Source organism: Lithobates pipiens, unplaced genomic scaffold, assembly GCF_037356315.1.
Source record: "Lithobates pipiens isolate NorthernLeopardFrog02 unplaced genomic scaffold, aLitPip1_a1.2 Scaffold_18, whole genome shotgun sequence".
Lineage (NCBI taxonomy): Eukaryota > Metazoa > Chordata > Amphibia > Anura > Ranidae > Lithobates > Lithobates pipiens.
In genome coordinates this window covers 8,906,835-8,929,778 of record NW_027507758.1, presented here as the reverse complement: position 1 = coordinate 8,929,778, position 22,944 = coordinate 8,906,835, and the positions used below count along the sequence as shown (strand labels likewise).

General features: G+C 42.6%; 1 long non-coding RNA gene across 1 annotated transcript; it reads left to right on the top strand.

The window, feature by feature from the left end:
• The first annotated feature begins 547 nt into the window (after positions 1-547).
• On the top strand, positions 548-2,437 carry LOC143986960 (uncharacterized). Its single transcript, XR_013276580.1, has 2 exons — positions 548-663; positions 1,659-2,437. It is a non-coding gene; the product is annotated as an uncharacterized LOC143986960 (long non-coding RNA).
• The last annotated feature ends 20,507 nt before the right edge of the window (positions 2,438-22,944 follow it).

Sequence of the window (22,944 nt, the reverse complement as noted above, 5' to 3'; positions counted from 1 at the left end):
TCAGACTTCAGCTTAATTTGTCCGTTCACTGCGGCGCAGTCTACCTGTGAGGTTTGTATCTGTCTTTCGGTACGCGTGGATCAGTTGTACCTGTTATTAGGCGCTTCTGGTCCGCTCGTTTCTGGGTTTCAGGTCGTTCTTCATAGGTCTGGCTGTTCTTCAGTGCGTTCAGTTGAGCTTGTCTGTCCAGCCGACCGTTTCAAAGCCATGGAGTGTGGACGTACTCGGGAACGAGTTGGTGCTGTATGGGGGCTTGGTGTTGGGGTTAATTCTTTGACCCGAGCCCAGTCTGTGAACAGGGTGAGGAGGAGTTCATGGACAAAGAATTGGTTGCGCCAGCGTGACCAATTCTCTCATATGTCTTTACTCCGTGAGATCCGTGAGAATAATCCTGATGATTTCAGGAATTATCTCAGGATGACGGACCCCGTTTTTCACCGTCTGCTGGCTTTGCTGACCCCTTATATCAGCAGGCAGGATACCTGCATGCGGCAAGCCATCACTCCGGAGCAGAGGCTCGTCGCCACGTTGCGCTACTTGGCGACAGGGAGAAGCCTTCAGGACCTCAAGTTCTCGACAGGCATCTCCCCCCAGGCTCTGGGGATCATTATTCCAGAGACCTGTTCTGCCATTATTCGGGTCCTGCAGAAGGACTATATTAAGGTAAGTTTGTTATTTTAATATTGCATTGTATGTTTGTATTAATTTCATCATGACTTTTAATATCCATGACAGGAATATGATGTGAATGTCCCCTTTATATGAATGCATGCACATTTTTTTATATATTTTTTTTTGGTGTCATTTTTTTTTTTCTTTAAATGTTTTTTTTTTTTTTGTGTCATTTTTTTAGCATTCAAATTTTTTTCATGTGTTGTGGACTTAGTAATTAGTCCCCACCCCACCCCACTTACCCACCTAATTTATGTCCCCTGGTCCATCAGAGGGCTGATTAATCTGTGAATTGGTCCGCCTATTTATATATATATATATATTTTTGGTGTCTTTATTTTTTTCTTTAAATGTTTTTTTGTTTTGTGTCACTTTTTTTTTCTTTAAATGTGTTTTTTTTTTTTTATTTTTTTTTTAGCTTTTTACCTTTTTTGTGTATACATCCTGTGTGGAGAGAGAGAGAGAGAGATATATAGAGAGAGATATATAGAGAGAGATATGGATTGTCAACTCATTAATTATTCCTCCCCACTCAAATTATGTTCATGTGTTGTAGACTTAGTAATTAGTCCCCACCCCACTCAAATTATGTTCATGTGTTGTGGACTTAGTAATTAGTCCCCACCCCACTCAAATTATGTTCATGTGTTGTGGACTTAGTAATTAGTCCCCACCCCACTCAAATTATGTTCATGTGTTGTGGACTTAGTAATTAGTCCCCACCCCACTCAAATTATGTTCATGTGTTGTGGACTTAGTAATTAGTCCCCCCCCCCCACCCCACTTACCCACCTAATTTATGTCCCCTGGTCCATCAGAGGGCTGATTAATCTGTGAATTGGTCCGCCTACTTTTTTTTGTTCTTGGCAGAAAACAAATTAGCAAGATTTCTGTTTAACTGTTGTTCCAAAATGTTTTTGAATTTTCTTTGTTATGAATTGTTTTTATTTAATGACTAATTTTTTTTTTTTTTTTTTTTGTTTCAGCTTCCTTCAACGCCACAGGAATGGCAGACTGTGGCTTCCCAGTTCGCTGCCCGTTGGGACTTCCCCAACTGCGGAGGGGCCATCGACGGGAAACATGTGCGGATTGTGCCCCCACCCCATTCGGGGTCCTACTATTGGAACTATAAGGGGTTCCATAGTGTGGTGCTAATGGCGGTGGTGTCGGCACAATGTGACTTCCTTTATGTGGATGTGGGGAAGAACGGCCGGATGTCTGACGGAGGAGTCTTTAGGCAGACCGAGTTCTGCCACCGTCTTACCACTGGTGGCCTGGACTTGCCACCAGATGCCGAAAATGTGGAGGGGCTCCCGTTTGTTTTTCTGGCTGACGAAGCGTTTGGTCTGAGTGAACATCTCATGAGACCCTTCCCCCAAAGGACCCTCACCCCGGAGAGGAGGATTTTTAATTACCGGCTGGCCAGAGCAAGAAGGGTTGTGGAGAGTGCCTTTGGCATTATGGCCAGCCGGTTCCGTCTGTTGCTGACAGCCATCAACCTGGCAGAATATAAACTCAACTATGTTGTTCTGTGCTGCTGCATTCTACACAATTTTTTAAGGAAATTTTCTGGTAACCAGTACCTGCAGCCTATTGGGCCTGAGGCCGGACTCAGGCTTCCAGAACTGACAGGGCTGGATCATGCCCTTCCTGGCTTAGCCCCCCAAACAGCACGTGAGGTGCGTGACCGGTATGTCAGCTATTTTAATGGTAGGGGGGCTATTCCAATGCCAGCTGACCAATAAAAAAAATCTTTTTCTTGAAATATGTCTTGTCTGTTCAAATTTTTAAGTTTGGTTCTTGTTTGCTTTTCACGTTGCTTGTATCCTACATTGTCCTAATTCAGGGATATGCAATTGGCCAACCTCCGGCTGGTGCAAAACTACAAGTCAATCATGCCTCTGGGTCTCATGCTTGTGGCTGCCAGTCTTGCTATGCTTCATGGGACTTGTAGTTCTGCAACAGCTGGATTTCCACTAATTGCATATTCTTGTCCTAGTGCATTTGTATAGCAAAGTGGTTTTTGACAATAGGAAATAAGGCCCTTTGTGACAGAAAACACAAAATGACTTTACAAACTGGTATTGAGTATTGAAAGAAGTAGACACACACATTTTTTTTTGATTTTTTAATAGTGCACATTAAAACCAGTGCCTCTTATTTAGATCTTTTTTTTTTTTTTTTGTGTTTTTTTTTTTTTTTTTTTTGTGAAATTGTTTTTTTAAAAATATTTGTTTTTTATATTTTTTTTGTTTTTAAAAATTATTATTTTTTTTTTTTTTTTTTTTTTTTTTTTTTTGGTAAACATAAAAATATATAAATATATCAAAAATACAATTATCACAAAAATTTAAAATAATAAAATCAGATTTTGAACTATTTACACCAAACAAGGGGTAAAGCCAAATTTTGAAGATGCACACCAAAAATTGGTAATGTCAACATGTGCTATGTACCATCATGAGTGATCAATGGACGTGTTTGGTGTGTGCAATCCCTTCCTCTCTCATACTAGAAGGAGGAAGGGTTTGCAAACACCAAATGCGTCCATTGCGATCCTCTGATGGCACATAGCACATGTTGACACACCGTGTGCATCTTCAAAATTTGGCCTATAAAAATATTGTAACAACCTTAAAAACTTTTGGGCAAGGAAATGAAGGACATGATCGATTGTGGTTTAGGGGAAAAGGGGCTTATATTCTCCCTAAAACATCGATCATGTCCTTCATTTCCTGCCTCATAGGGACCAGCTCTTGTTGCATGGCCTGGATGTTGCTCTCCATGATGTCGATCCTGGCATTCCAGGCCATAATCTGCCCTATCAGCCTGTGGGCACTGTCCGATGTAAATGGCTCGGCTACCACAACCAGATCATCACCTAAAAACATGTGTAGAAAAAAAAAATGGTTAACATATACAGCCATTAATTGTTTAGCTTAAGCTGGGTTGTCAGACACTCACTTTCACTCTCCTCCACATCTAGCCCTGGGCTCGGCTCATCCAGTGGAGCTACGGAGCTTGGTCCAGCGGAGGATACCGAGCTCCGTAGCTCCCTCGCAGACACAGGACTGGGCAGCTCCAATACCGATGCAGGGCTGGGGTTGGGGCTGGGGCTGGGGCTAATTGCCCAATCAGGCTGGCGAGGTCGGGGGGTCCTGGGCTGCTCCGCCTCTTGTCTGAGTCTTTGTTTCCCTATGAGAATGAAAAAAAAAAAAAAAATACTTTTAAGCATAGTGATATTTGAGTTCAGAAATTTGAATATGAAACATTGGTTTGAAGTGGTGTAAAATTATTAGTTGCTTATTACAAGATCCTAGTTTAATACATCCTTAAAATTACTTTTTTACAGTTAAGGTTGTGTTCAGACTGCTGCGATGTGTGAACGCTGCAAATCTACTGTGGTTTCACGCATCGCATGCGGAGTTCGCACTGCCCTATGTGACCTGCTGGGAGTATCAGTGTAAAGTTTTATTGACACCTCCAAATTAGTTCTCATATCACAGTGCAATCTTTAAACTCGGACAGGAATCGGACCACATGGTGTGAACATCCATGTGATCCGATTTGGCTGTGGACTCAAAAAAGGGCCATGTACAAGTTTGGTCCGGATGCGATGTAAATTCAGCCATACTATATGCATGGCTGAAATCGCATCACACAGAGATCACATGTGATTTGCACTGCAGTGCGGTGCAAATCACATTTGATCTCGTACATTGCAGCAATGTGAACCTAGCCTTTAACCAAACTGTGATACTGTATATCTTTTGTCCAAGTTTCACAGACGGACACACTCGAATCAACGCCTGGAGTACCTGTGTGTGATTATGTCAAAAATGTTCTATGATGGCCCAAACTACACTTATAAAAGTTTCCTAGTCCAGATGTTGAACCAGCATTTTATCTATCTATCTATCTATCTATCTCATTTTTTTAATTGAGTCTACATTGCACTGAATAAATTTATGAAACTTTATTAAAAATTTATATCTTATAAACTGAGCATGACAATTCAGTTTATCATGAACAATACAAAAAAAAAAAAAAAAAAAATAACTAATTAAAATCTAATCCAACACCAGATAAATTTACACCATACACAAATTCATGCTATTTACGCCCACATATACGAACAACCATATGCGCCATATTTTCATAAACAACCTACACGAACGATTACGATCCGCCAGAGGTTCAGTCACTATCTACATGAACGATTACGATCAAATCCGCCAGTTTTACATACACTATCTATACGTACGATTACGATCAAATCCGCCAGTTTTACATACACTATCTATACGTACGATTACGATCAAATCCGTCAGTTTTACATACTATCTACACGAACGATTACGATCAAATCAAACGATTATGTCCGACAGTCACGAAAAACGCGGAGTTTACTCACTTTTTTTCAGGACCTTTTTGATGCGGTCATATTGGTCCGGCTCCCTGGACTTGATGTCCGACCATCTTTTCCGCAGCTGGTCCTTTCCTCTCCGTACCCCGAATTTTGACTCCAAGGTGGTGACCACCTCGTCCAAGATGGCGCTTTTTCTTATGTTGGGTTTTGGGTAAGGACCATGTTCCCCATCATAATCCTCCCTTTGAAGGATAGCTACCATCTCCACCATCTCTTCGAACGCCATATTGGTGGCCTTATATCTCCTCCTTGCTTGGGGCCCACGGCTTTCCTCCGCGCTGCTCACGCTGCTAATTGAGCTTGCATCCGCCATTTTCCACTCTCATACACCCACAGCGGAAGGAGGGTAAAAGGGGCGGGGAAACACGGTCGCAAGGAACGTCAGGGGCGGGCGACGCAGGCGGAGCCAGAGCGCATGCGCCGCGTATAAAGCGGTACCACGAGGCCGTACGCTTGTCCGAACGGGAGCAGCGAGTGCTACACGCGACGGTAAGATAGTTGTCATTTGTTATTATTTTCGGTTAATTTAAAGCCTGCGTTAGGGATATTCATATTGAATTTTATTCTTATTGATGTTTAATTGATTTCTATGTGGGTTGGTGGTTGAGTGGGCTTGGTGTTTTGTGTGGTAGTGTGGGGGTGGGTGTTTAGGGGGTGGGGCTAGTGTGTGTGTGTGTGTGTGTGTGTGTGTGTGTGTGGGGGGGGGGGGGGGGGGTGTGGGGGTGTTTGTGTGGGGGGGGGGGTGTTTGTGTGGGGGGGCAGTAGTGTGTGTAGAGTGTGTGGGTGTGTGTGTGTGTGTGTGTGGGGGGGTGTGTGTGTGTGGGAGGGGTAGTGTGTGTGGGAGGGGTAGTGTGTGTGGGGGTGTGTGTGTGTGGGAGGGGTAGTGTGTGTGGGGGTGTGTGTGTGTGGGAGGGGTAGTGTGTGTGGGGGTGTGTGTGTGTGGGAGGGGTAGTGTGTGTGTGTGTGTGTGGGGGGGGGGGTAGCGTGTGTAGTAGTGTGTGTCTCGCCTACATTGTCACAATATAGTGTGCATTTGGTCTGACTATTTTTTTTTCCCAGAAAATGCAAAAGTATAGTGCAGACCCCTTTAAAGAGGAGGCCTTCCTCTCCACCTTTATAGATCTAGTGGAGTCCCACAGCAATCTGTGGGATACAAAACACCCCCAATACCCAATCCGTTCTGCCCGGAAGAAGACACTGGAGACAGTTTTGGCGTTTGTGAAAACCCGACTCCCCCAGGCAGACACTACCTTTGTGAGCAACAAAATTCAGAACCTGCGTAGCGCGTATAGGCGGGAGCAACGAAAGATCCTAGAGTCCCAAACATCAGGATCAGCAGCAGGTCAGGTCTATGTACCTAGGCTGTGGTATTATGACAGGCTGCGTTTTCTGGATGACACGTCAGAAGCCAGGCCGTCACTTTCGACTCTTCCGTCTACCCGTCCCTCCACCCTTCCCTCCGCCTCAGGTGAGCCATCCCTGGAAGATCCAGACCCTTCCTTGCTGGACGAGGTTGATGCGCCCAGCTGGAGCCAGGTATATTTTAGTTTCTAACGTTTGGATTGCTCAAATATTAATGATGTCAAGTTCAATGTTTGAATTGCTTCCAAATCTAGGATTTCATCACAAATTAAATTAGATAGAAGGATACAGTAGTTTACACAAATGTGGCTCAAATCTTAATGAACTGATGGAAAAATGATGGTGTCAAAATGATAGCCTTTTGTATTTCAAGACAAATGTATTTGCAAGTGAGAACTGTAAAATTGTTAGTGATTGATGATTTCTAAATATAGACATATTTTAGTTATTGATTGCTTTGTTTTTTTACACAGGATGAGCTCACCCAGGAGGAGGCCGGGACCAGTGGTATGGAGGAGGAGGCCGGGACCAGCCACACGCAGGAGCTAGCTGGGCCCAGCAGGAGTAGGACTGAGAGCCAGGTCCCTCCCCTCCGCTTAGCCAGCAAAAGGCCCAGGAGGATGGGCCGTACAGAGGAGGAGTCCTTGGTGCTGATACGGCAAGCCACCCAGATTTTGACCAAACCCCCCAATCCGCAGGAGGCCTATGCCACTTATCTGGCTAGCAAGCTCCAGGAAATGGACAAACCCCAAAGAGACATGTGTGAGGCAATCTTCTTTGATGCCATACAGCTGGGTCTGAAGGGTGAGCTCACACCCACCACGAAGCTCTACAAAACAGACCCTAATGCTCCTCCTCCTCCTCCTCCTCCTCCTCCTCCTCCTCCTCCTACCACAACTCCACCACCAGAGGCACAGCCTCCAGCGAAGCGTGGAGGGAAGGCTAGACGGAAGAGTCGCAAGTGACTGCCTGGCTTCAGTCTGCTCTGAAAGAAGACGCAGGCTGTTGTAGTACCACAGTCTGGGGACATAGATCTCATCTGCTGCTGTTCCTGGTCTTTGGGATTCTAGGACCTGGTTGTGCTCCCTATGTACATGCTACGCAGGTTCGGAATTTTGGTGTCCACTCACTTGATGTGTGCCTGGGGGACAAAAGGCTTCACAAACGTCAAAATTGTCTCCAGTGTTGCCTCCCTCTTAATTTATTTTGGTTATGAGGAAAAATAAAAATTTTTGATTTAAAAAAAAAATTGTATGTTTTCTTTTTTTTTTTTTTTTTATCAATATTTTTGTATAATTTTGGGTTAAAAAAAACAAAGTTTATTTGTGAGTAGGCAGATACATGTCAAAAAACTCTGGGGGTTATTTACAAAACACACGTTCATGTAAATATGCTAACTTCAAGTGCAATTTTTAAAGCACTGCAAGTGCACTTGGAAGTGCAGTCGCTGTAAATTTGAGGCTTAACATTTGAAATGAGGGGAAGCTCTGCTGATTTTGAACATGCAATCATGTGTAGGCTAAAATGATGGTTTGGGTATCTATCTATCTATCTATCTATCTATCTATCTATCTATCTATCTATCTATCTATCTATCTATCTATCTATCTATCTATCTATCTATCTATCTATCTATCTATCTCTACTTGCATAGTCCTGCTTGTCCCAAAAAAATGAAAGTCCATCTTGTTTCAAACCCCCCACCCAAAAAAAAAATAAAAAAAAAAAAAAAATAGTAGTTCCAAAAAATATATAGTAATAGATTTTTTTTTTTTCCTGAAATAAATAAATATATATATATAAAAATAAATATATATAAAAATAAATATATATATATAAAAATAAATATATATATATATATAAAAATAAATAAATAAATATATATATAAATAAATATATATATATATATATATATATAATATATATTTTTTTTCTTTTTATATAAATTGGGAATATATTTTTGATATAATTGGAAGATTAATCATAGGATGAGGATGAATAAAAACATGTAGTATAACTCTGTGTGAATATAAGCAGCAAAGCTACTTCACTTTTCTTGCATTACGAAGAAGAAAAGAACGGGCTATATTAAAAAAAACCACAAAATTAGCAGCATGACGAATATGCTAGCTTCAATCCGAACACTAGTTTTACAAGACCGAGCGCTTCCGCCCTGTAAATTCTTTCTGAGTATGCGCGGAACTTAGTTGGCCGAACAAGCCTACACACGAGCGAACAGTCCGCTGAAACCTTGTTTCAGCGGACAGTTTTTCGGAATTTCCGTAAGACCTTGTTCGGCCAACTGTCCGCTGAAACTGTCCGCTGAAGCCCCACACACGAGCGGACTGTCCGCCCAAACACTGTTCAGCGGACAAGGTTGGCCGAACAGTCCGCGCGTGTGTACGCGGCCTAAGTCTCACAGTGTCAGGTGTCCGATAGTGAGTGACTGATAATAACGAATATGGCGGCAACCCATTGTGAGAGCGACATGGAGGCATTGGAGGACGTTCCTGGGCCAACTACAAGTGTTTCTGTATATATATTATATACTCGTTCAAAGAGAAACTGGTGGACTGGTGATAGCGATCATTTAACAGACAGGTAACAAGATTCTATAATAATAAATCCCCCCCACAACACAGGCAGCCACTGAGGCTATTACAACAACACTAGCAGCAACACTAGTATCACTATAAGGTTCTCACACTAACACAATAGCAGCAGATTATTAGGAAAAAGCTAAGCTGAACTGTAGCTTGCTTCACTATTGTTCTGCTGTTGTGCTTAATAATAATTCGGGTTCTCTGACAAGTGGCAATTCAAACGGACCAGCTAAGATTGACTGTCTTCTGAAATGATTCATTGTCTGTGTCTCTCTCTGCTAGCAATGGTAAGTGAAAGTAAGTTGGCTGTACGTGTGTACTTAGTTCCAGCTATTTTACTGCTCCTCCTCTTTGGTTACAATCAGCCAATAACATTCATCATCATCATTATTTTTATTTTACTTCCCCCACCCAATTCCAGAATCTTTTCGCTCTGTCAAATCTTTTCTCTCTATGTTGAATATTTTCTTTCTATGTCAAATCTTTTCTCTCTATGTCGAATATTTTCTCTCTGTCGAATCTTTTCTCTCTGTCGAATCTTTTCTCTATATAATCTTGGACTAATAGAGGTAAGGTTAGGCACATTCGACTTAGTTCTAGCTATTTTACTGCTCCTCCTCTTTGGTTACAATCAGCCAATAACATTCATCATCATCATTATTTTTATTTTACTTCCCCCACCTAATTCGAGAATCTTTTCGCTCTGTCGAATCTTTTCTCTCTATGTTGAATATTTTCTCTCTATGTCGAATCTTTTCTCTATATGTTGAATATTTTCTCTCTATGTCGAATCTTTTCTCTATATGTTGAATATTTTCTCTCTATGTCGAATCTTTTCTCTCTATGTCGAATCTTTTCTCTCTATATCGAATCTTTTCTCTCTATGTCAAATCTTTACTCTCTATGTCAAATCTTTTCTCTCTATGTCGAATCTTTTCTCTCTGTCAAATCTTTTCTCTCTATGTCGAATATTTTCTCTCTGTCGAATATTTTCTCTCTCTGTCGAATCTTTTCTCTCTCTCTCTGTCGAATCTTTTCTCTCTATGTCGAATCTTTTCTCTCTGTCAAATCTTTTCTCTCTATGTCGAATATTTTCTCTCTGTCGAATATTTTCTCTATATAATCTTGGACTAATAGAGGTAAGGTTAGGCACATTCGACTTAGTTCTAGCTATTTTACTGCTCCTCCTCTTTGGTTACAATCAGCCAATAACATTCATCATCATCATTATTTTTATTTTACTTCCCTCACCCAATTCCAGAATCTTTTCTCTCTATGTCGAATCTTTTCTCTCTATGTCAAATCTTTTCTCTCTATGTCGAATCTTTTCTCTCTATGTCGAATCTTTTCTCTCTATGTCGAATCTTTTCTCTCTATGTCGAATCTTTTCTCTCTGTCAAATCTTTTCTCTCTATGTCGAATCTTTTCTCTCTGTCAAATCTTTTCTCTCTATGTCGAATATGTTCTCTCTGTCAAATCTTTTCTCTATATAATCTTGGACTAATAGAGGTAAGGTTAGGCACATTCGACTTAGTTCTGGCTATTTTACTGCTCCTCCTCTTTGGTTACAATCAGCCAATAACATTCATCATCATCATTATTTTTATTTTACTTCCCCCACCCAATTCCAGAATCTTTTTGCTCTGTCGAATCTTTTCTCTCTATGTTGAATATTTTCTCTCTATGTCAAATCTTTTCTCTCTATGTTGAATATTTTCTCTCTATGTCAAATCTTTTCTCTCTATGTTGAATATTTTCTCTCTATGTCAAATCTTTTCTCTCTGTTGAATCTTTTATCTCTATGTCGAATATTTTCTCTCTGTCGAATCTTCTCTCTATATAATCTTGGACTAATAGAGGTAAGGTTAGGCACATTCGACTTAGTTCTAGCTATTTTACTGTTCCTCCTCTTTGGTTACAATCAGCCAATAACATTCATCATCATCATTATTTTTATTTCACTTCCCCCACCCAATTCCAGAATCTTTTCTCTCTATGTCGAATCTTTTCTCTCTATGTTGAATATTTTCTCTCTATGTCAAATCTTTTCTCTCTATGTCGAATCTTTTCCCTCTATGTCTAATCTTTTCTCTCTGTCAAATCTTTTCTCTCTCTGTTGAATATTTTCTCTCTGTGTCAAATCTTTTCTCTCTATGTCGAATATTTTCTCTCTGTTGAATCTTTTCTCTGTATGTCAAATCTTTTCTCTCTGTCAAATCTTTTCTCTCTATGTCGAATCTTTTCTCTCTGTCAAATCTTTTCTCTCTATGTCGAATCTTTTCTCTCTGTCAAATCTTTTCTCTCTATGTCGAATATTTTCTCTCTGTCAAATCTTTTCTCTATATAATCTTGGACTAATATAGGTAAGGTTAGGCACATTCGACTTAGTTCTAGCTATTTTACTGCTCCTCCTCTTTGGTTACAATCAGCCAATAACATTCATCATCATCATTATTTTTATTTTACTTCCCCCACCCAATTCCAGAATCTTTTCTCTCTATGTTGAATATTTTCTCTCTATGTCAAATCTTTTCTCTCTATGTCAAATCTTTTCTCTCTATGTCGAATATTTTCTCTCTATGTCGAATCTTTTCTCTCTATGTCGAATCTTTTCTCTCTATGTCAAATCTTTTCTCTCTATGTTGAATATGTTCTCTCTGTCAAATCTTTTCTCTATATAATCTTGGACTAATAGAGGTAAGGTTAGGCACATTCGACTTAGTTCTAGCTATTTTACTGCTCCGCCTCTTTGGTTACAATCAGCCAATAACATTCATCATCATCATTATTTTTATTTTACTTCCCCCACCCAATTCCAGAATCTTTTCTCTCTATGTCAAATCTTTTCTCTCTGTCAAATCTTTTCTCTCTCTGTTGAATATTTTCTCTCTATGTCAAATCTTTTCTCTCTATGTCGAATATTTTCTCTCTGTTGAATCTTTTCTCTGTATGTCAAATCTTTTCTCTCTGTCAAATCTTTTCTCTCTATGTCGAATCTTTTCTCTCTGTCGAATCTTTTCTCTCTATGTCGAATCTTTTCTCTCTGTCAAATCTTTTCTCTCTGTCAAATCTTTTCTCTCTATGTCGAATATTTTCTCTCTGTCAAATCTTTTCTCTATATAATCTTGGACTAATAGAGGTAAGGTTAGGCACATTCGACTTTGTTCTAGCTATTTTACTGCTCCTCCTCTTTGGTTACAATCAGCCAATACCATTCATCATCATCATTATTTTTATTTTACTTCCCCCACCCAATTCCAGAATCTTTTCTCTCTATGTCGAATCTTTTCTCTCTATGTTGAATATTTTCTCTCTATGTCGAATCTTTTCTCTCTATGTCAAATCTTTTCTCTATATGTCGAATCTTTTCTCTCTGTCAAGTCTTTTCTCTCTCTGTCGAATCTTTTCTCTCTGTCAAATCTTTTCTCTCTATGTCGAATATTTTCTCTCTGTCAAATCTTTCCTCTATATAATCTTGGACTAATAGAGGTAAGGTTAGGCACATTCGACTTAGTTCTAGCTATTTTACTGCTCCTCCTCTTTGGTTCTCTCTATGTCAAATCTTTTCTCTCTATGTCGAATCTTTTCTCTCTATGTCAAATCTTTTCTCTCTCTGTCAAATCTTTTCTCTCTATGTCAAATCTTTTCTCTCTGTCAAATCTTTTCTCTCTCTGTCAAATCTTTTCTCTCTATGTCAAATCTTTTCTCTCTATGTCAAATCTTTTCTCTCTCTGTCGAATCTTTTCTCTCTATGTTGAATATTTTCTCTCTATGTCAAATCTTTTCTCTCTATGTCGAATCTTTTCTCTCTGTCGAATCTTTTCTCTCTATGTCGAATATTTTCTCTCTGTTGAATATTTTCTCTATATAATCTTGGACTAATAGAGGTAAGGTTAGATACATTCGACCACAGGTTTAATAGAATATTCTGTTGAACCTTTTCCCTCTATGTCGAATCTTTTCTCTCTGTCAAATCTTTTCTCTCTATGTCAAATCTTTTCTCTCTGTCAAATCTTTTCTCTCTATGTCGAATATTTTCTCTCTGTCGAATCTTTTCTCTATGTAATCTTGGACTAATATAGGTAAGGTTAGGTACATTCGACCACAGGTTTAATAGACACAGATTGTTATTGTCAGAGTCACGTCGAATCTCCTATTCTATATCGAACCGTTGTAACAACGAAAACGAAAATAAAGCATTTATTTATGTTGGATCTTTTTCGTTTTTCGGATTCTGCGCTTTCATTATCGTTTGTCAAAACAAGAACAAAAATACCTGAAATTCGGACGAAAACGATTGCACATGTCTAATTGTTTGTGGTGCTGTACAAAATTGTTGCCTGTCATTGCTTATTGCTGCTGCTGTTCTGTATGTTACTTTACGGGGAGTATTTCTCAAAATAAAACCTCTGTCCTTATCCTTGGTGTGTCAGAGGGTGGTCATGTCAGAAAGGTCGTTGCCATCCGGAGTCAGGGGACCCATTTATCAACGGCTCCTTCAGGGGTAAGCACTACACGGATAAATGTCATATCAATTAAATGGCCAAGATTACTCTGGAAGCCTCGTACAGAATGTATGATTTTAGTTAGGAAAAACATAATTCTCTGGTGGTTTATCAGACAAGACACAGCGGGACAGAACTGCCAGCACTTAATTCCCTCGGTTTGAGCTGCAAGGCTCACTATTAGTTCATATTTCTCCCCAAGGAGACGTCTTAGCACTTAGACTCGTGCTGTATAAGAAATACATACGGGATTATTAATGGCCCTGTGATGTGCAATAGTAGAGTATGAAGTAAGTGTGGTCTTCTCTTTCCGCTTACTGAAAGCATTCCAATTAAAGTAAAACCGAACTAAGGCAAATATCGGGAGCTGCCATTTCTGACCTAAAAAAAAAAATGTATTCTTGTTTGTTACCTCTGGAGGCATCATTCTCCACTGAACCAACGCATTTCAGGCAAAGCCTATCACAGGCGGTAAAAAGAATGAACACTAACCATATTCATCTTACTGAGTTTTTTTAATTATATTGTTGTTATTGAACCACTGTACTATGGTCCATCCTGTTAACCACCTCCTTAGTTTAGAGATTTTTGCCGTTTTTATCCCCATTGGTGCGTCAATGTACTGTCAGGTCCAACCAGGGGCAGGTCATCACTGGAAACGGTAGAAGAACCCAACAGTTTGAGCAGTTCCAAAGGGAACCATTGCTACCTGACAGATATACAGTAGGTCTTGTCCCTCCACCAATTTGTGACTTCTTGGTCAAATACCAAGAGCACTTGATTAAAATTTTTTTTTTTTTTAATTATGTGTCAAAGTCAACAGTAGATCCAGCAAGTCATGCCAAAATGCAAAGGTGTAAATGGTCCTTAAGCATGTTTCAACTCTAGTTTGGAGATAGTAAGAGGATTAATTGGGAAAGGGGACTTACCTTAACATGGATTTTATTGGGCTTCCAAAAAGTTCATCCTTACTACAAATATGGTTAAAGTGTCAATAAACCCACACCATAAAAACTAACAATGAATGGTGTATTTCATGCTGTTCATATTGGGTTACTATGAGATTCCTTTTTTGTATTATGCAAAAAAACCTGGCTGACCCTGCTGTTTGCTATCTAACTCTATGAAAAAAAGTCTCATCTCTAATCCTAACTATAGTAGTGTGGCTGCCCTGAGTCCATAGCAGATAATGTGCTTCAGAGCTCCATTCTCTTGTGGGACTACATGTTACATCAGGGACATAGCTGAAGGGGTTGCAGGGGTCGCAATTGTGACCCAGCCCCATGGTGCATGGGGCCCCGTGCGTCCCCCAGTACCTCTGGATAGGAGGATTGACGGGGGTGGCTGCATAATGAAGAACCAATCTCTCCATTATCCTCCTGCAGCCGCAGAATACCTGTGGGAGGGAGTTGAAAAAAAAAGAGGGCATTCGGCGGAGGAAAATGGAGGAATCGGTTCTTCTATCAGCAGCCACCCCGCTGCTCCTCCTATTCGTCAGGACTGGAGTATGAGATACAATCAATCATTGACTCTCGTAGGTTCCGTGGGTGCATACAGTACCTGGTTCATAGGAATGGGTATGGTCCAGAGGAGCGCTCTTGGGTCTCATCCTCGGATATACATGCCCCTGTCCTTTGTGCTTTCCATAGACATTTTACCCTCAAACCTGGTGACCCTCCGAGGGGGAGGGGTCGTTGAGGAGGGAGTACCGTCAGTGCTTGGTTCAGCCCTCCTTTCTCAGTGCTCAGGTTGCTCAGCTGTCGGTTAATTGCCAGCTCTCTTCATTGCACAGTGGCTCACCTGGTGATAATTTACTGCTCGTCAGCTAGCCCCTTCTGGCTATTTAAACTGCCTGGTTCAGTTCTTCCATGCCTTCACCTTGGTCAAACCTATCTGAAGATCCTCTGCTGTGTTCCTGTTAAAGCCCTTGTACACACGGTCAGAGAATCCGTCGGAATGCGTCTTATCGGACCGTGTCATTGGATAATCCAACTGTGTGTGGTCTGCATCGGACTGATTCCGTCGGAATATCCGTCGGACCCAATTTTCCAACATGTTGGAAATATTTCCCGACCAACTGGGCCGATCTGACATACTCCGATCATGTGTAGAGAATTTTGATCGGACCAAGTGCCACACATGCTCAGATCAAATTCCTACATCAAAGCTATTGGCTACTAGCCTGAATATAGTCCCATTGTAACTAAATTACGTCATCACATTCTGAAAGATCGGATTTTTCGCCAACTTTGTCCGACCGTGTGTATGCAATAGTTTCGGACAAGATCCGACGGACAAAATCCGACGGGCAAAATCCGACGGATTTGGTTGTGGAAATCTCCGACCGTGTGTACAGGGGCAAAGACTTGCCTGGCTGATGTCCCATCTGGTTCCTGATTCTGAATGAATGAATGAATGAATGAATGAATGAATGAAAGACTTGTATAGTGCTGCAACTGCGAACTAAATCGCCTTGAGGCACTTTGATCCATCCCGTGCTTCCTGCTTGTTAGAAGAGGTAGGTCTTGAGTTTTTTCCTGAAGGCCCGATGCTTTTCTTCCATGCGGATGTCAGTGGGTAGAGCGTTCCATAGCCGAGGTCCTTGGACTGCGAATCTTCGTTCTCCCTTGGATTTGTATCGGGATTTAGGGATGAGGAGGAGGTTTTGACTAGTTGATCGAAGTCTGCGGATGGGTGTGTAGTGATTTATTTTCTCACATAGGTATTGAGGAGCATTTCCTTGTGTACATTTGTGGGTGAGGCAGAGGGAGGGTGAGGGTTTGCTGTTTCCGACTATGTTGATCTTTCGCTTCCTGATTTACTGGCTTGTTCTGACTATCCGATTTGGCTACCGAACCCTGGCTATGTTTTGACTACGGTTACTATTTGTACCGTTTTTACCATTGTATTAAAAGGTGCGATTTTACTGCATTTTCTGTCTCTGCCTGATTCATGGTTCCTGACAGTAGGCCTTGAATTCAGAAGATGCAGGCAATCCACCTAGTGGTACTATATTCTGACCGCAGACGCCTACCTGCACCTTTCTACAAGGTTGGGGAGAGGATCTGGCTGTCATCTTGCAACCTCCGACTCTGTGTTCCCTCACTGAAGCTGGCACCACAGTTTATTGGGCCTTTCCGTAAGATCAACCCAGTGGCTTAAACATTAAACCTTCCTTCTAACATGCATATTTCAAATGTATTTCACGTCTCCCTGTTAAAACTTTTTGTATGCAACCACTTCACCACCTCAGTACCATGTCCTCCCCGTTCAGGTTGAGAACCATGAGGAGTATGAGATACAATCAATCATTGACTCCCGTAGGTTCTGTGGGCGCATACAGTACCTGGTTCATTGGAAAAGGTACGGTCCAGAGGAGCGCTCCTGGGTCTAATCCTCGGATATACATGTCCCTGTCCTCCTCCGTGCTTTCCATAGACATTTTCCCCTCAAAGCTGGTGGCTCTCTGAGGGGGAGGGGTCATTGAGGAGGGGGTACTGTCAGGGCTGGGCTCAGCCCTCCTTTCTCAGTGCTCAGGTTGCTCAGCTCTCTTCATTCCACAGTGGCTCACCTGGGGATCATTTACTGCTCGTCTGCCAGCCCCTTCTGGCTATTTAAATCGCCTGGTTCAGTCCTTCTGTGCCTTTGCCTTGGTCAAACCTATATGAAGATTATCTGCTGTGTTTCTGTTAAAGAATTGCCTGGCTGATGTCCCTTATGGTTCCTGATCCTATTTGCTGTGTCCGACTACGCTGATCTCTGACTTCCTGATTTACTGGCTTGTTCTGACTATGCACTTTGGCTACCGAACTCTGTCTGTTTTGACTACATTTACTTATCTGTAACAATTTTACCATTTACCTTTTTATTAAAAGGTGTGATTTTACTGCATTTTCTGTTTCTGTCTGATTCATGGTTCCTGACTAGTGATGGCCGAACGGTTCGCCCGGCGGTCGTTTCGCGGCGAATTTCGGTCGTTCGCGGTCCGCTCGTTCGGCGGACTACTGGCGTCGTTCGCCCGGCGGACCTTCGTGTTTAATGTGTAAAAGAACTTTGACCTATGATGACACATCCATCATGGGGTACAGGACAGCCAATTGAGACATGACAGCACATGGACACTTGGACATTCCCCCTAACCTATAAATACACCCGATCCGGTGGCCATTTTACATTCTGTCTTCTGTCACTATAGGGAAAGGTTGCTGTGTGGAGTAGGGAGAGATAAATCGCTAGCTATTTGGTACACAAAAGTTCTTTTCAGGACTGGTATAGGTGTTAGGTGTATATAGGTTTGCTGTGCTACTGATTGTTGCAGCAGCCTGAGTGTCTTTTGTCAGTTTAGAGAAAGGGACAGGACGGTGTGTGCTGCAGGGAGAGTCAGTTTAGTCATCATCATCATCATCATCATCATCATTAGCTGTTACTATCAGGTCCACAAAAGAGCTATTCCAGTAACCAGTAATCGTTCCAGTCTCCTCTTTTTTGCCACTTTGTATAGGGACAGGAAGGAAGCAGTGTGTGAGGCAGTGAGGGTCAGTTTAATCAGTAGCTGTTACTATTAGTTCCACAAAGGTTCTTTTCAGGACTGGTATCAGTGGTATGGTAATAGGCTTGTACACGTATAATATTCTTTCTTCCAAATATAGAAAGAATAATATACTTGACTGCTGCCCTTCTGCTGCAGTCTGCTAATCATTCACAACTCACTTGTTCCACAAAGTTCATTATCAGGACTGGTAACTTGGTCTGTGTAGGGTGCTACAGTACATAGGGTTGAGTGCGGTACAGTCTGCTGTTCTGTAAGGAGCGCTATCGGTCCACAATAGATAGGGTTGAGGTGCACCACTGCTGACCGCTGCCCTATACTGCAGCAGTCCTTCATTGGTATAGGGACTGAAGTACAGTCTGCTAATCACTAACACACAACCTGCTTGGTCCACAAAAGTTCTTATATGGACTGGTAACTTGGTCTAGGGTGCTACAGTACATAGGGTTGAGTGAGGTACAGTCTGCTGTTCTGTAAGGACCGGTATCGGTCCACAATAGATAGGGTTGAGGTGCACCACTGCTGACCGCTGCCCTATACTGCAGCAGTCCTTCAGCGGTATAGGGACTGAAGTACAGTCTGCTAATCACTAACACACAACCTGCTTGGTCCACAAAAGTTCTTATAAGGACTGGTAACTTGGTCTAGGGTGCTACAGTACATAGGGTTGAGTGAGGTACAGTCTGCTATTCTATAAGGGCTGTTATCGGTCCACAATAGATAGCGTTGAGGTGCACTACTGCTGACTGCTGCCCTATACTGCAGCAGTCCTTCATTGGTATAGGGACTGACGTACAGTCTGCTATTCACTAACACACAACCTGCTTGGTCCACAAAAGTGTATATATGCCCCTACCCTCCTCTTTGAAGAGGTTGAGCGGTGTCATATTTCTACTGGGGCTGCTTATGAGAGGATCACACCATCCCTGTGCTGTGCTGACTTCCTCCTGGGCCTGCTTATTATGAGGGGATCACACCATCCCTGTGCTGTGCTGACTTACTCCTGGGGCTGCTTACGGTGCTGCTGTCAGTGCTGTATATCACGGTGCTGGTGTGAGTGCTTAATGTCACGGTGCTGCTGTCAGTGCTGTATATCACGGTGCTGATGTCAGTGCTTAATGTCACGCTTCTGATGTCAGTGCTCTCTATCTCGGTGCTGCTGTCAGTGCTGTATATCACGGTGCTGATGTCAGTGCTTAATGTCACGCTTCTGATGTCAGTGCTCTCTATCTCGGTGCTGCTGTCAGTGCTGTATATCACGGTGCTGATGTCAGTGCTTAATGTCACGCTTCTGATGTCAGTACTCTCTATCACGGTGCTGCTGTCAGTGCTGTATATCACAGTGCTGTATGTCACGCTTCTGATGTCAGTGCCCTCTATCACGGTGCTGCTGTCAGTGCTGTATATCACGGTGCTGATGTCAGTGCTTAATGTCACGCTTCTGATGTCACTGCTCTCTATCACGGTGTTGCTGTCAATGCTGTATGTCACGGTGCTGGTGTTAATGCTTTATGTCACGCTGCTGATGTCAGTGCCCTCTATCACGGTGCTGTTGTCAGATGCCTCTATCACGGTGCAGGTGTCATTGCTGTATGTCACGCTGCTGGTGATCATCTCCTGCACCCTCTTCTTTGCCTACCCTGGTCCCTGACCTTCCCTCTCCTCCATTGCCTTCATGCGCTCCACAGTCCTGAATTGTCAGAACAATTTCCCATATAAAAAAAGAATGCTTGTAGTTATCGATCCCAAATTCACCTCATACATGTGTTATGTCATTGGCCATGTGGTGGGACTATGTTTGCCCAGCTAATAATTATCTTGTGGCTGCAAATTTGACCTAAAGGTTTGCGAAGTTCGCCTCCCATTGAAGTCAATGGGGCCCGCCGCGAACGTTCGGTTTCGCGAACGGTCGGCCTCGTTCGCGGTCCGTGTTCGCGAAACGTCCCGTCGGAAGTTCGTCCATCACTATACCTGACACTATCCAGCTAATTACCGCTTGCTCTCCAGCCCCCCTGTACGCTCTTTTCGCTGCCCCCCTCGTCCCCTACAGCTCTGCCTGGTTACCCCCTCCCCTCTCCCGCCGGCTGCTGTGGGGGATGTGTCAGGATGGAGAGCGGGGAAGGGGGCCGGTAAATGTGTCATTTCTTGGCCCTTTCCTTGTCTGAATGAATGGTCAGATGATATTTGTTCATAACTGAAACATAGTAAACATAGTACTATGCCTCTGTTTGTGAATGGATGGGGGGGAAGCTCTGTACAGGGCTATTCCTGTCCATTCAGTGCAGCTGAGGCCCTGCCCTGGCTTTCCACCGCCGGGTTCGGAAGTAAGGGTTTCAGACATGAAGCAATCCCTTGTAGGCAAGCTGCCTGCAGCCTACTTACACCAGACTCTTATGCAAATATGCATCCTGGGAGGGTCCACGCCCCTCTTCCTAATTCATACTAAGGCACACGCCCTTAGCATCAGGGAAGGCTAGCTTGCCAGTGGGGCGACCTCCTGGCAAGGCACTTTGTCCGCATGATAATGAGAACAAGAGCCCCCCTCACCACAACCCTGGCCCAGAGGCTATGGGGGTCTGCAGGTGGGGGCTTATCAAATAAAAAAATTAATAAAAAAACAACAGATACCACCTCCTCCTGCGCGAATGAGTAAGTAAACCCCTACTCATTCAAAAAAATAATAATTCAATAGTAAATAAACACAAACTTTTTCAAAAGTCCTATAATTAGAAAAAATAAGAAAACGTCCCGCGCTGTGAATCCGCTATACAGATCCATGTCAATTATAATGCCTGGAGCCCACCAACCCACCCAAACAAAAAAAAATTAAAAATATGATACCCGCCGACACATCCAAAACTGTCACTTGACCCTCGCTGAGCGTCACCTCCTGGTCCCAGCCGCTGCAATATTAGCAAAGAAGTGGGGTCTATGGATGACGCTATTGACCACATATGGGCATGATCATGTTTGGTAAATAACGTTACGGGGATACCAGTGACATCATTGACCAAATATGGTCATGTCCACGTATAGAGAAAAAAAAAAAGTCCCTTATACCTGACAAGTGCTGCCCTGTGAATGTGCAGGTACAAAAGATGGTTTGGTCCCAGTGTGATTGACTGTGGGTAAAAAAAAAAAAATCAATTGCTTGAATTTATACTTTCATTAGGCAGGCAAGTCCTTTTTGGAAGTTAACCCCCCCCCCCCAAAAAAAAAAAAAAAACTGCAGCCAAAACGGTCGCGCCACCTGAAACTAGTTCTCACGCAGCGAACGCTGAAGTTGAAGGCTGCATCTGGCTGGGCTTCGGCAACTGGCTTGACAAGCCAGTAAATGGAATCAGTCATTAACCCCCTTTTTTTATGTCATTTTGCTGCAGCAGCCAATGCTTATCTACCCTTCACCCCCACCAAGTCTTCTTTGCACAAATGTCATTAAAAAAAAAACAAGACGCCGCTCAAAAATAGAAAAAAAAAAAAAACTAGAACAAAAAACTCTAAAATGAAATGCAAGTATTGTAGAAGACGCGAAAAGAAAGCAAATTACAAGGAGCAGGTGTTATTTTGTATATTTATGCCCCCCCCCCCCCCGTGTCTCCCTGCTGGCTACTCTCAAACAAATGGCTCACAACACTAATGTCAAGTGTCATTCAGGGCTTGGATGGAAGCAATGGGTATAGAAATAAAAGAAATGTGTAGCGGCTTTGTGCATATTTTCATTATTTATTATGGTATAAAAAGTTGGAATTAACAAGGGCTATACGGAAAATAATGCAAAAAGTGAACATAACTTTTTCATTAATATTCAAATTTTACATCTTGGTAGAGTAACTCTTCCTCTAGACCAGCGGTCTCCAAAGTGCGGCCCTTTGCTTTCCTTTATCCTGACTAGGGATGAGCTCGGTGTTCGACTCGAACATCGGCCGTTCGTCTGTTCGGCGAATTCAGAACTTTGTGGACCGTTCGCACCAAATTCGTGTGACACGAACGGCCCACAGTGCGCTACGCCATCGCAGTGCATTGCCGGCTCATGATTGGCCAAGCATGCACTGTGATTCCGCATGCTTGGCCAATCACAGCGCCAGTAGCGAGGAGAGCCATAATTGGCCACAGGCAGGATGCCTGTGGCCAATTATAGCTCAGGGGGTTTAGTATACGCCCCACACTATATAAGGCCGCCAGCGCGGCAGCCTTGTGTAGTGTTTTCCGGCGTGCAGGGAAAGAGCAAGATAGGCAGGGACAGTGTGTTCTTTTCTCAGGCATCTGCAGGAGTTAAAGTGGGTGTTGTGTGCCTCCAGCACAGTATACACCTGTATCTACCCTTTTAAGCTGGTGTTCTATAATAAATGCATCTGCAGGAGTTAGTGTGTGTTGTGTGCCTCCAGCACAGCACAGTATACACCTGTATCTACCCTTTATTGCTGGTGTTCTCTAATACAGGCATCTGCAGGAGTTAAAGTGGGGATTGTGTGCCTCCAGCACAGTATACACCTGTATCTACCCTTTTATGCCGGTGTTCTCTAATACAGGCATCTGCAGGAGTTAGTGGGTGTTGTGTGCCTCCAACACAGCACAGTATACTCCTGCATCTACCCTTTATTGTTGGTGTTCTATAATACAGGCATCTGCAGGAGTTAAAGTGGGGGTTGTGTGCCTCCAGCACAGTATACACCTGTATCTACCCTTTTATGCTGGTGTTCTCTAATACAGGCATCTGCAGGAGTTATAGTGGGTGTTGTGTGCCTCCAGCACAGCACAGTATACACCTGTATCTACCCTTTTATGCTGGTGTTCTCTAATACAGGCATCTGCAGGAGTTAAAGT